Genomic DNA, 12,788 nt, shown 5'->3' with positions numbered 1-12,788 from the left:
CCATTGCGTCCGACCCCACCAAATCACCCCTCTGGAGATGACAAAACAGTCTACGCAAATTTTGGGCCGTGGACTTACCTGGCATAAAGCCAGTCTGGTCCGGGTGAATTATTGTTGCAATTACCAAATTCAATCGAGATGCCAAGATTTTTGCCAGTATCTTGACATCAGTATTGAGGAGGGAAATGGGTCGATAAGATTCAGGGAGCAGGGGGTCTTTCCCTGGTTTCAACAGGACAATTATATTGGCCTCGGCCATAGAGCGCGGGAGAGCCCTACCCTCTAAGAGTAAGTCAAACAATTGTAGGAGATAGGGGGCAAAAAACGTACTGTATTTTTTATAGACTTCCCCCGGAAGTCCATCGGATCCCGGTGCCTTAGACGCCAGGAGAGACAGGATCGCAGCCTCCACCTCCTCCAACGTGATAGGTGCATCCAGAGCCCCCGAGTCCTCCCGGGACAAGCATGGCAAGGTCAACTGAGCCAAAAAATCCCGAAGCTGATCGTCAGAGTAACTGGCTCGGGAGGCATAAAGCGAGGAATAATAACTACGGAAAGTCTCCGCCACCATTGAGCCAGAATAACACAATTGGCCAGCAGAGTTCTTCACACACTGAATTACAGTTCTAGGGGAATCGGACCGGGCCAAAAAAGCCAAGTAGCTGCCATTCATCTCCGCCCGAAAATACTGCTCATGTCCTGCAAAAAGGAGTCTACGCCTGGATTTCTTAAATAAACAATCCGACCACTCGCTCTGCGCGCTCTTCCACAACAGCTCATCAGACCGCAAATGGGTAATAAGATATTGAGATTCCAACTGCTGGCACAAAGATTCCAACCGCACCTCTTTCCTCTTACTAAACGCTTTAACTTCAGAGATCCGCTTTATAAAGGAGCCTCGCAAGAACGCTTTAAAAGCATCATGTTTCAGCGGCAGATCACTGAATAGTAAATTGTCTTCTTGGAACCCTTCCCAAGCGGCAATCAGATCCGCACCCTCCCCCAGTAGAGTCAACCAAAAGGGGTTAAGCTTCCACATTTTTGCACCCCGCTCCCAACCAATATTAACTGTAACTAAGACAGGAGAGTGATCCGATATACCCCTAGGGAGATAATCTACCGCCAGCACGTCCGGGGACAGATCAGGAGAAACTAAAACCAAATCAATACGAGAAAAAGCACGATGGGTAGCGGACTGACAGGAGAAGTGAGTAGCTGTGGGATTACAACATCTCCATACATCCTCCAGCCCCAGCTCCCCCACCAGTCTTGCGAACGGGGTAGGGGAAGACGCAACAGATTCCCTCCACCTGTCCATACCACCATCCATAACATTGTTAAAATCCCCTAGGCATATTACAGGGGTAGCAGGGGACCGGCCCAGGAATCGGACAGCATGACGGAGAACCTCATTATTATATGGCGGGGGGACATAAACTGCTAATACATGAAACAATCTGCAGTTGATATGGGCTCGTAGGAAGACGTATCTGCCATATTGGTCAGTTTCACAGTCATCCAGGTGAAATTGTACGGACTTTCTAATCATTACAGAAACGCCTCTGGCACTGCTAGAGAAAGTGGAATGATACACATGACTAACCCATGGTTTTTTAAGTGCCAACACCCTACCTCCATGCAAATGTGTTTCAGAAAGACAAATTATGTCCGCCTGGTATTTTTTAACCTGAGTCAGGACCAACGATCTTTTAATTTTCTCATTCAATCCCCGAACATTCCAGCTGAGCAGACGGAGCCCCTCAGAAACAGCAGACATAGAAATTATAGAAGGAAAGGGCAACAGGATAGATCAAAGAGACATACATCAAAACCTGGCATCGCAGCATAGCAAGGCTGAGCAAACAATAAACAGGGACAAGAGCAACCAGTCCCCCTATGCCCCAGGAGACAAAAGAGCACAGAGCAGTATCATACAGAAATAGCGTGTCATTGCACAGTACGCACAGAACTAAAAAATGATGGCTTAGAAAAAAACAAACTAACCCCCCCCCCGCACCCACCCTGTATCACCTCGCAAACTTAAGGCATACCTGGATCCCATAACTCCCATTAAGTAACCAAACTAAGGGATAAGGGCCTAACCAAAGAACCCTAGGAAAAGCCCCTACACTATTTTCGGCAAGAGCTCTCCACAACTTGTAGAAAGAAGTAGTACCCCAACCCTGAAAAAAGAAAAAACAACATAGCTAGGCACATGCCCCATTATAAAACATCAAACCGCAGTAAAACAGCGTGGGGCTGACCGTTACTGCCATATCATAACGATGCATAGCAAGCAATACCATAAATTTGCCCCATTTCTATACGCCCCACATTGCATATATCCCCACATTGCATTTATATTCACAGGAATATGCATCAGATAAATAGAAACAGCGGTACAAGAAGAATGAAATCAACATCTGAGCAACAACACATCATCGAGGAGAACGTGGTTGACGTTCCAGCCATGCACCAGCATCTTGAGGAGATGTAAAAAAATGAGTGGTGTTGTTAAGCACCACCCGCAACTTGGCTGGAAACAGCATAGCATATTGTATATTGCGGTCTCTGAGCTGACGCTTGACGTGAATAAATTGAGATCGGCTCTTTTGCACCTCCAGGGCAAAATCAGGAAATACGGAAATATTATGTCCATCTTGTTGAATAGGGCCCTTTGTCCGGGCCAGACGGAGCACCGCATCACGGTCCTTGAAATGCAGGAAGCGTGCAATAAATGTTCTAGCCGGGGCCCCCGGCGGCGGCGGCCTAGGTGGAAGCCTGTGCGCCCTCTCCACCGCAAATTGAGAGGTAAATGCTTCCTTGCCAAATAGATCAATAAGCCACCCTTCAAGAAATGACTCCGGGGAGGTGCCCTCCGCTCTCTCGGGGAGCCCGACAAACCGGACGTTGTTGCGCCGCAATCTCCCTTCTATATCTGACATTTTAGCCTGCATAGATGTCACTTGGGTAGACAGGTCCGCCACCTTCAACTGCAAGGGTGGAGCAGCATCCTCCAGAGCCGATATCCGATGTTCAGTTTCACCCACTCGCTCTCGGATCTTCTGCATATCCTGCCTTAGCAGAGAAACATCCATTTGTACTTGCCCAATCCGGTCCGTGACCCTCTGCTCGGACGCAGAAATTGCCTGCAATATTTGCTGGGTAGAATGCACCTGTTCATCATGGTCAGAGGTGTCCCCCTCGGCCGCCGGCGAGGGCAGGCCGGCCTCACCCCGCTTTGTCGAAGTGGATGCCTGCTGTGGTCTGGCAAATTTCTCCAGTTTCGCAGCAGCGTTAGCTGCACTCTGTCCTCCCCTCACCATGGTATCCCTGGACGGGAATGCAGATCCGCAGGAGTATTACAGCAGGTTCCGCACAAGGGTCAGGGCCACCCGGGCCGGGCAGAGATGGCACCCCAATAAACGGAGCAAGTATGTGGGCACACTGCAGATAATCAGGAAGCAGGTGTATGTTGTAGATATTGCAGTGAAAGCTGAGTCAGGGGCACCCAAGCTGTCCCCGCAGGATAACAGGCAGCTAATGTAGGGCAACTGGCTCCAGTGAAATATATACAGTCCATCCAAAAAAGGGCACTGGCCTTGCGAGGCCCTGTGGACAGGTATTAAGCCCAGGAGGGAAACAGGATGGCAACCACAGTCATCGCACCGCACAGCACCGCAGGGGGAGAAGGAGCAGCAGGACTGAAAATGTCGGCTTTTCGCGGGCTTTTTCGCCCGTACTCGGTCTCCAGCGTCACCGCAGTGGGGCCCCAGGCATATACCCCCACTGGACCCAGCAGACGGCAGGGCCCTCTTCTCTGTAGTCCCCCAGCCGGAGGACCAGCGCTCAGACACCGCCGGATGCGCGGACACGCGCCGCTCCCGGAGCTCCGACGGCGGCCGGCGGAGAGGTAGGGAGCCGGAGACCACGCTGGAAGGTCCACAACAGCACAACCGCGCCGCACACCGGATCAGCAAGGGCAGCAGCAGAGGCAGCACACGCTCAGGGGCCAGCTGGCAGGGAACAGGATCCACAGGCTGGGGTAAAACGGATGGGTTTACAGGATTTTAGGGGAGAGCTAAGGCTGCACACAGCTACTCAATGCCGATCCAAGCCACGCCCCCGTAGATTCATGGTTATGATGCGCTTGTGAACCACGCCCCCATTTCCCGTCATTTAGGTGACGTGGCCAGCGCTCTGTGAGCAGCTGGGATGCCCCCAGTCCCTCGTCTCTGGGAATAGACGCTGTGTGCACATGCGCACAGCGTCTATTCACCACTGCTCTGCAGCAGGGCAGCAAGGGACAGGCGGCCTCCCAACTGCCCCTCCCCACTGTGGGACACTGCGGGTCGCGAGTGGGACAGTCCCAAAAAAACGGGACTGTCCCGAGAAAATCGCAACAGTTGATAGATATGTAATGCGGCAAAGCAGGAAGTGTTATCTCCCTCTATGAACACAGAGGGCAGTGCTGTACGTGAATCATCAATAGTTCCTATCAACAACTATATTTAGGGAATGTACACTTCACTTAGCTCAGTTAGTGATTTCTTCACACGTTTTCATATTGCCCACATAAGACTTTGTAATATACCACTTTGATCCAAATGTAGAGATCAAAATTAGTTTGCATCAAGTGATGGTTGTGAACAGGGTTGTGAGAGGCCCCAAGGTTCTGGGCATTAACCATGGCGTCGAGCTGTGGCAATGCGATGGCTTGCATGGGGTATAATATTTAAAGGGATCACGTCGGACGGAAGAGAGCTGTGGCACTGGAGAGTTGTTAACTCTGATGGTGGACCCCCCCCCCCCCTCCGCTACGGGAACCCAACCACCGCCCCCAGTCACCTGTCCGGGTCCCGTTGTGTGCGTTAGTTATCACGTGACGCATCAGTACAACACTGCGCCCTCTACCTCCTCTCCGCATTTTACAGTTCAATCTTTGCAGTGGTGACAGTCCTAAGAGGAGCCCAGTCCAGTGCCCAGGAGAAACACTGGACTGCAGGAGAAACAGTCCAGGCAGCGTGGAACTGGAGGTTAGCAATGGTATTTTGGTAAGTGACAGCAGTCAGAATGTGGAAACGCTGTCACGCAGTGTCTCTCACGAGACAGAGCATACATTATTTAAAAAAAAACAGATAATATTCAATATGCAATGCTATATCAAAGTGCAGTTAGTGCTATTTTGATCCACTGTGCTCAACCATTATGCAGCGTATATTTACATTGCATAGTGAATATTAATTATCTGTGTTTCTGCTGCGGCGTACACTGAGCTCCACAGTGAATGACATTGGGGGTGTAGAGTAGGTTCTTGATTCGAGGCACCAACAGGCTAAAAGCTTTCCCAGAATGCATAGCGCCGCCTCCTCTAAAACCCCGCCTCCGTGCACAGGAGCTCAGTTTAGTAGTTGGAGCCATGCAGTGCAGGCATTCAACAGGTGGGCTGCTCCAGCAGCCCTCAGAAGAGCTTTTTTAAGTAAAAAAATGCTCCTAAGAAACCGGACAGATTTAAACGTCAGAAAGTGGTTAAACAAGTTTTACCTCACTCTGACCATTTAGTTGATATACGTCAGGAATCCCGAGAAAATCCAGGAAAGAAATTCATGCCTCACAAGAAGATGCTGGCTCGCTATCCCCTCGCGGTGGGCGCCCCCGCCAGTGGATTTGCGAGTGGCGCGGCTGGTGGTATCCTCAGCTCTGCCTGTTACTACCGTCACGTCTCTGAAAGAACCGATGGCTAAGCATGTGGAGGGTTGTTTAAAGGCGATTTACACCCTAGCAGGTGCTGCGCATCGGCCCACCATTGCAGTGACTTGAGCTGCAGAGGCTATTGAAGCGTGGGCTCAGGAGTTGGAAGCTGAGCTGCCTTCCAACGTTTCTGATCATGCTAGACAATGTCTATCATATATTGTCACAGCTTCTCATTACATTAAGGAGGCAACTTCTGAGGCCGGTATTCTGGCGGCCAAGGCTTCTACTACGTTCATTTTGGCTTGCCGGATTCTCTGGTTGCGGTACTGGTCTGTAGATCTGGACTCTTAAGAAAACCCTGGAGGTTCTCCCTTTTAAGGGAGACATTCTTTTCGGAGAAGACCTCAATAAGATAGTGGCTGACTTAGCCTCCGCTAAAACAGCTTGTCTACCTAGTACTGCTCTTTCGGTACAGAAGGCTAAGAGGACTTCCTTTCGCTCCTTTCATCCTTCAGAGAAAGCAAAGGGTCAAGCGAACCCGAAACAGGCTCACCTAATAAGCCCAAACCTAAACGGGCCTGGGCTGCCCGTCAGCCTGCTTCCAAAACTGACAAGCCTGCTGCATGACGGGGCGGGCCTCCCTCTGGGGGATCCCAGGGTGGGGGGCCGACTTCTAGGGTTTACCCAGGAATGGTTGAAGACCTCTTCCGATGCCTGAGTACGGGAAGTCGTCACTCGAGGTTACGCCGTATCCTTCAAGAATCATCCCCCTCATCGATTTTGCCTGACAGACGTCCCTTCGGATCAGGTGAAGGCAAAAACTCTTCATTTGGTGGTACAGTCCCTCCTGGACACAGGAGTGGTAGTACAAGTGCCTCTGGCTCAGAGAGGCAAGGGGTACTATTCACCACTGTTCCTAGTCCCGAAACCGAATAGGTCCTCTTGGCCCATTCTCAACCTCAAGTCCTTGAACAAATTTGTGAGGGTCTCCAAGTTTCGTATGGAAACTCTTCGCTCTATTGTTCTGGCCTTGGAACCTGAGGATTATGTGGTCTCCCTGGACATACAGGATGCTTACCTGCATATTCCCATTGCAATGTCGCATCAGCAGTACCTGAGGTTTGCGGTTGGCAACCTCCATTACCAATTTTGGGCATTACCTTGTGGTTTAACCACGGCTCCGTGAGTCTTCACCAAGGTCATGGCGGTAATGAAGGCTGTTCTCCACCGTCAAGGGGTCAGGATCCTGCCGTATCTGGACGACTTGTTGATCCTGGCGAATTCCCCAGAAATTCTCCTACGCTACAGTTTCTGCAAGCCCACGGGTGGCTCATCAACTAGAAGAAATCTTCCCTGGTCCCTGCTCAGAGCATGGGGCACCTGGGGGCGTTGTTAGACACTCACAACGAGCGGTTGTTCTTGTCTCAGGAGAAAGTCCTGAAACTTCAGGACAGGATTCGATGCTTCCTATCTCGTCCGCAAGTGTCGATACATTCAGCGATGCCAGTGCTAGGTCTCATGGTGTCGACTTTCGACATGGTGGAGTACACTCAATTCCATTCCCGCCCTCTACAGAAATTGATTCTTCTCAAGTGGGAAGGCCTGCCTCATCGGATCAGGACTCACATGATCTCCTTGTCTCACTGAGCTGGTGGCTTCAGGACCAACGATTGAGCAGGGGTTGTCCCTTCTGGATCTCCAACTGGGTCCTTCTGATGACGGATGCCAGTCTGACAAGTTGGGGCGCGGTGTTGGAGCAACACTCCCTTCAGGGTCGGTGGATAAAGGAGTCGTCTCTCCTCCCGATAAACATTTTGGAACTATGGGCGGTGTTCAATGCTCTGAACTTGGCCCAGCATTTAATACAGAACAGACCTGTTTAAGTACAATCGGACAACGCCACCACGGTAGCATACATAAATCATCAAGGCGGCACTCGTAGCCGCATGGCAATTATGGAAGTATCAAGAATTCTTCAGTGGGCAGAACGCCATCTGCCAGCCATATTGGCAGTGTTCATTCCGGGGGTCCTAAACTGGGAAGCGGACTTCCTCAGTCGTCAGGACGTACACGCCGGAGAGTGGAGCCTCCATCCCGAAGTATTTCAACTCTTAGTGGACAACTGGGGCCTCCCAGATGTGGACCTGATGGCGTCTCGACACAATCACAAGGTTCCGGTTTTCGGAGCAAGGACAAGGGATCCTCAAGCAGCGTTCGTGGACGCACTGGCAATTCCATGGAACTTTCGGCTGCCCTATGTGTTCCCTTCGGTGTTACTCCTGCTCAGAGTATTAAGGAAATTCAAGCAAGAAGGAGGAATCCTACTTCTGATCGCTCCAGCGTGGCCCAGACGGCACTGGTTCTCAGACCTTCAGGGTCTATCGTTAGAACGTCCTCTTCTGCTTCCACAACGACCAGACCTCCTCATTCAGGGCCCTTGTGTCTACCAGGATCTGGCCCAGCTGGCTTTGACGGCGTGGCTCTTGAAGCTTCCGTCTTGAGGGCCAAAGGATTTTCTGAGGCGGTCATTCAAACTATGTTGAAGGCCTGGAAACCGGCTTCTGCTCGGATTTATCATAGGGTCTGGAATTCTTACTTTGCTTGGTGCGCCACTAACAATTATGACGCTTACAAGTTTAGGACGGTTAAACTTTTGGCCTTTCTACAACAGGGCCTGGACTTGGGCCTTCGTCTGGCCTGCATCAAGGTTCATATTTCTGCCTTGTCGGTTTGGTTCCAGAGAAAAATTGCGACTTTACCTGATGTTCATACGTTCACTCAGAATGTGTTGCGGATTCAACCTCCTTATGACCCGACTGTGGCTCCTTGGGACTTGTCGGTGGTTCTGGAGGCGTTGCAAGAGTCTCTGTTTGAGCCTCTTAAATCGGCAGACCTTAAGTGGCTTTCTCTTAATGTATTGTTTCTGCTGGCTATTGCCTCTGCTAGACAGGTGTCAGATCTGGGTGCCTTGTCTTGTAGGTCCCCATATCTGATTTTTCACCGTGACCGGGTACTTACCTAAGGTGGTGTTTTCTTTCCACCTTAATCAGGAGATCGTGGTTCTGGCCTTTGCCTCTTCTGAATTGTCTTCCAAAGAACGGTCTTTGGATGTGGTACGGGCTCTCCGTATCTATGTGAAGAGAACTGCATTCCTTCGGAAGTCTGATTCTCTCTTTGGGGGTCTGAGTTGATTGTAGCTGTGCTAAATTTAGAACAGCTACGATCAACGATCAGGCACTCAAACATGCGGGGGGACGCCCAGCACAGGGCTAGTCCGCCCCGCATGTCAGAAACCCCCCAACGGTCCGGCCACGCCTGTGTTGGCCGGACCGCGCCCGCTAAACGGCGGCTTAACGCCGCCGTCCAGCCCCCTCACGGCCAGCGACGGCCTCTGCCTCAGAGGCAATCAGAGGCAATCGCTAGGCAACAACGGTTGGCAAAACACTGCGGCGCCGGCGCATTCGCAGTTCCGACCTGATCACTGCGATAAACTGCAGTGAGCGAACGGGTCAGAATGACCCCCATTGTACTGTTTGGTTTTCACAAACGTGGCTGGCCTGCTCACAAGCAGACCCTGGCCAGATGGATTAGAATGGTGATTGCACATGCTTATGTACAGGCTGGCCTTCCAGCTCCTGCTACCATCAAGGCCTATTCTACTCAGTCGGTTGGACCTTCTTGGGCAGCCCGCCGTGGTGCGACCCTTGAACAATTGTGCAAGGCGGCTACGTGGTCCTCAGTGAACACGTTCATAAGGTTCTATGCCTTTGATACATCCGCCTCCCAGCATGCTTCCTTTGGACGCTGGGTTCTTGTGCCCGCGACAGTGCGTCCCCTCCGATGAGGAACTGCTTTAGGACATCCCCAATGTCATTCCCTGTGGAGCCCAGTGTACCCCGCAACAGAAAATGAGATTTATGGTAAGAACTTACCGTTGTTAAATCTATTTCTGCGAGGTACACTGGGCTCCACAGGTTGCCCACCCTGGCGGGCGCATTTAGCTTCTTTCGGTTGGTATGGCATTAGCTGCTGACACTTTCTCCTGTCGTGAGAATGTGGTGTATGTGCCTACTAATGGTTGTCGTCTCTTTTGCCTGCTACTGCATTGTACTGGTTAACAAAAACTGAGCTCCTGTGCACGGAGGCGGGGTTATAGAGGAGGTGGCGCTATGCATTCTGGGAACAGTCAAAGCTTTTAGCCTGTTGGTGCCTCGGATCAAGATCCTACTCTACACCCCAATGTCATTCCCTGTGGAGCCCAGTGTACCTCGAAGAAAGATATTTAACAACGGTAAGTTCTTACCATAAATCTCGTTTTTTTTAATATAAAAAAACACCTATTCAATAAGCAGTGTAATAAAAATACATTGCACTACTGCTGAGCACATGGCTATCACTATCTGTACTTTGAATAGAACCTCTCTAGCTGGTGGTAGTGACATTACTGGTTTTTATTAATATTGTTGAATTGGTGGCATAATGTTATTTTAGAATTAAATAAGATTATGCCAGCAATTCAACAATATTAATAAAAATACTGACGTCACTGGTAGAGGACTTCAAAGTGCAAATAATGTATTATGGCCCACTTTGCTTAGCAGTAGTGCAGTGTATGTATAGTAACATCCCTAATTGTGTGGAGTTTTTATATTCTCCCTATGCTTGTGTGGGTTTCCTCTGGATACTCCAGTGTCCTCCCTCACTCCAAAAATATTCTGTGTGTAAATCAGAGTGTATACATGTGTTTAGGGCAGACTAGATGGGCCATGTGGTTCTTATCTGCCGTCAAATTCTCTGTTTCTTTGTGTACAACTGGACAATGGGGGTCATTCCGAGTTGTTCGCTCGTTGACGATTTTCACAACGGAGCGATTAAGGCAACCATGCGCATGGTACGCAGTGCGCATGCGGTTAGTATTTTAGCACAAAACTTAGTAGATTTACTCACGTCCGAACGAAGATTTTTCATCGTTGAAGTGATCGGAGTGTGATTGACAGGAAGTGGGTGTTTCTGGGCGGAAACTGGCCGTTTTCTGGGAGTGTGCGGAAAAACGCAGGCGTGCCAGGAAAAAACTCGGGAGTGTCTGGAGAAACGGGGGAGTGGCTGGCCAAACGCAGGGCGTGTTTGTGACGTCAAACCAGGAACGAAACGGGCTGAGCTGATCGCAGTGTAGGAGTAAGTCTCGAGCTACTCAGAAACTGCTAAGAATTTTCTATTCGCAATTCTGCTAATCTTTCGTTCGCAATTCTGCTAAGCTAAGATACACTCCCAGAGGGCGGCGGCCTAGCATGTGCAATGCTGCTAAAATCTGCTAGCGAGCGAACAACTCGGAATGACCCCCAATATACATATATGGAAATACAATATGGGACGTGTGGGTCTGGGGTCAAGGTTGAGGGGGGGGGGGGTTGGAGGGAAGAGGGTGGCCCCAGAGGTATCAGTGTACCGGGCCCCGAGATTTCTGTTGCCGGCCCTGGCTGTGAAAAGTATGGCTATGATAGAAGCCTTAAGAATACAGTTGGATTATACCATCTGGGCACAAGCATGAATATTCTTAAAACCTGGACTGTTGGGGTGTCTTGAGGATGCGTTTGGGAACCACTGCCCTACATTAATGGATGGAAACACCCACTTAAACAGAAAGGAAAGGACATCTCAGCTGTTAAGTATATTTGGCACTAGATATGACTCTACACTTATGGGGGTTAATGTATTACCCGTCGTTATGGGGGAGAAGCGGTATCAGTGCACGTATGAAGGCAGAGGTGTCTGCAGGGTGTCCTTATTGGCGCTGCTATCTAAAAGATAGCAGGCCGATATGCACGGGCCAGGGCCGTAACTACGTGTGTGCCAGGTGTGCCTGGCACATAGCGCAGTCGCCCTGAGGGCGCAACTGGCTGCATTCCCTAAAGTCAGCAGCATTGTAATGAGTCAAATTGACTCATTACAAGCCGTCTGTGTGCCGATCGAGGATAGGAGCAGCTCCGGGGGCAAGTGAGAAGGAGGAGGAGGGAGGGGGAGGAGGGAGCCGCAGCAGCGCACTGTAATTGGTGACAGCACCGCTGCAGCTGTCCCTCTCCTTCCACATAAACTGGCCACCGCCGCTGTGCATGCTGGGATGCGCTTCCCTCATCCCAGCATACACAGCGGCGGCCGGTCTATATGGAAGGAGAGGGACAGTGCAGTGGCGCCGCTACCAATTACAGTGCGCTGCTGCGGCTACCGAGTCCCCCTCCCTCCTCCTCCTTCCCTGCTGCCCGGGATCTGCCTTACTGCCTGCACCAAGAAGCCTGACTGCCTGAGCCAGCGGAGACAGTAAGTATAATCTATTCTGTCTGTCTATCTAGTCTGTCTGTCTATTCTGTCTGTCTGCCGTAATGTGTAAAAAGAGGGACTGGCTGCCGTAATGTGTAAAAAGGGGGCCTGGCTGATGTAATGTGTAAAAAAGGGGACTGGCTGCCGTAATGTGTAATAAGGGGACGCTGTCTGCCGTAATGTGTAATAAGGGGACGCTGTCTGCCGTAATGTGTAAAAAGGGGACACTGTCTGCCGTAATGTGTAAAAAGGGGACTCTGTCTGCTGTAATGTATAAAAAGGGGGGCGCTGTCTGCCGCAATGTGTAAAAAGGGGGCGCTGTTTGCCGTAATGTGTAAAAAGGGGAATCTGTCCGCCGTAATGTGTAAAAGGGGACGCTGTCTGCCATAATGTGTAAAAAGGGGAATCTGTCCGCCGTAATGTGTAAAAGGGGCTCTACCTGGTGTAGTGGCGCTACTTTGCGGCGTAATTTGAATAATGGAGACTACTGTGCACCATAATATGAATTGGTATTATTTTATGGCCACACCCCTTCCCTATGAAGCCCCACCTATGTTTTTGCATGTGCCTACGGCGCGCACTGCCCCTGTTTTGCATAGGGGATGGGGGGGTGCCGATACCATTTCTTGCACACAGTGCTAAAATGTCTAGTTACGGCACGGGCAATGTTTGATTTCGACAGCTGCAGGTGGTGATGCCCATAGACCACAGCAGGGACAGAGCTGTCCCTGGTTGTGGCAGGTGCCGGCTCCAGACTGCGCTGGGAATCTCACGGGAGT

This window comes from Pseudophryne corroboree, chromosome 3 (assembly GCF_028390025.1).
Source record: "Pseudophryne corroboree isolate aPseCor3 chromosome 3, aPseCor3.hap2, whole genome shotgun sequence".
In the NCBI taxonomy this organism is placed as follows: domain Eukaryota; kingdom Metazoa; phylum Chordata; class Amphibia; order Anura; family Myobatrachidae; genus Pseudophryne; species Pseudophryne corroboree.
The sequence above is the reverse complement of the archived record's forward strand: the minus strand, read 5'-3'. Positions refer to the sequence as shown.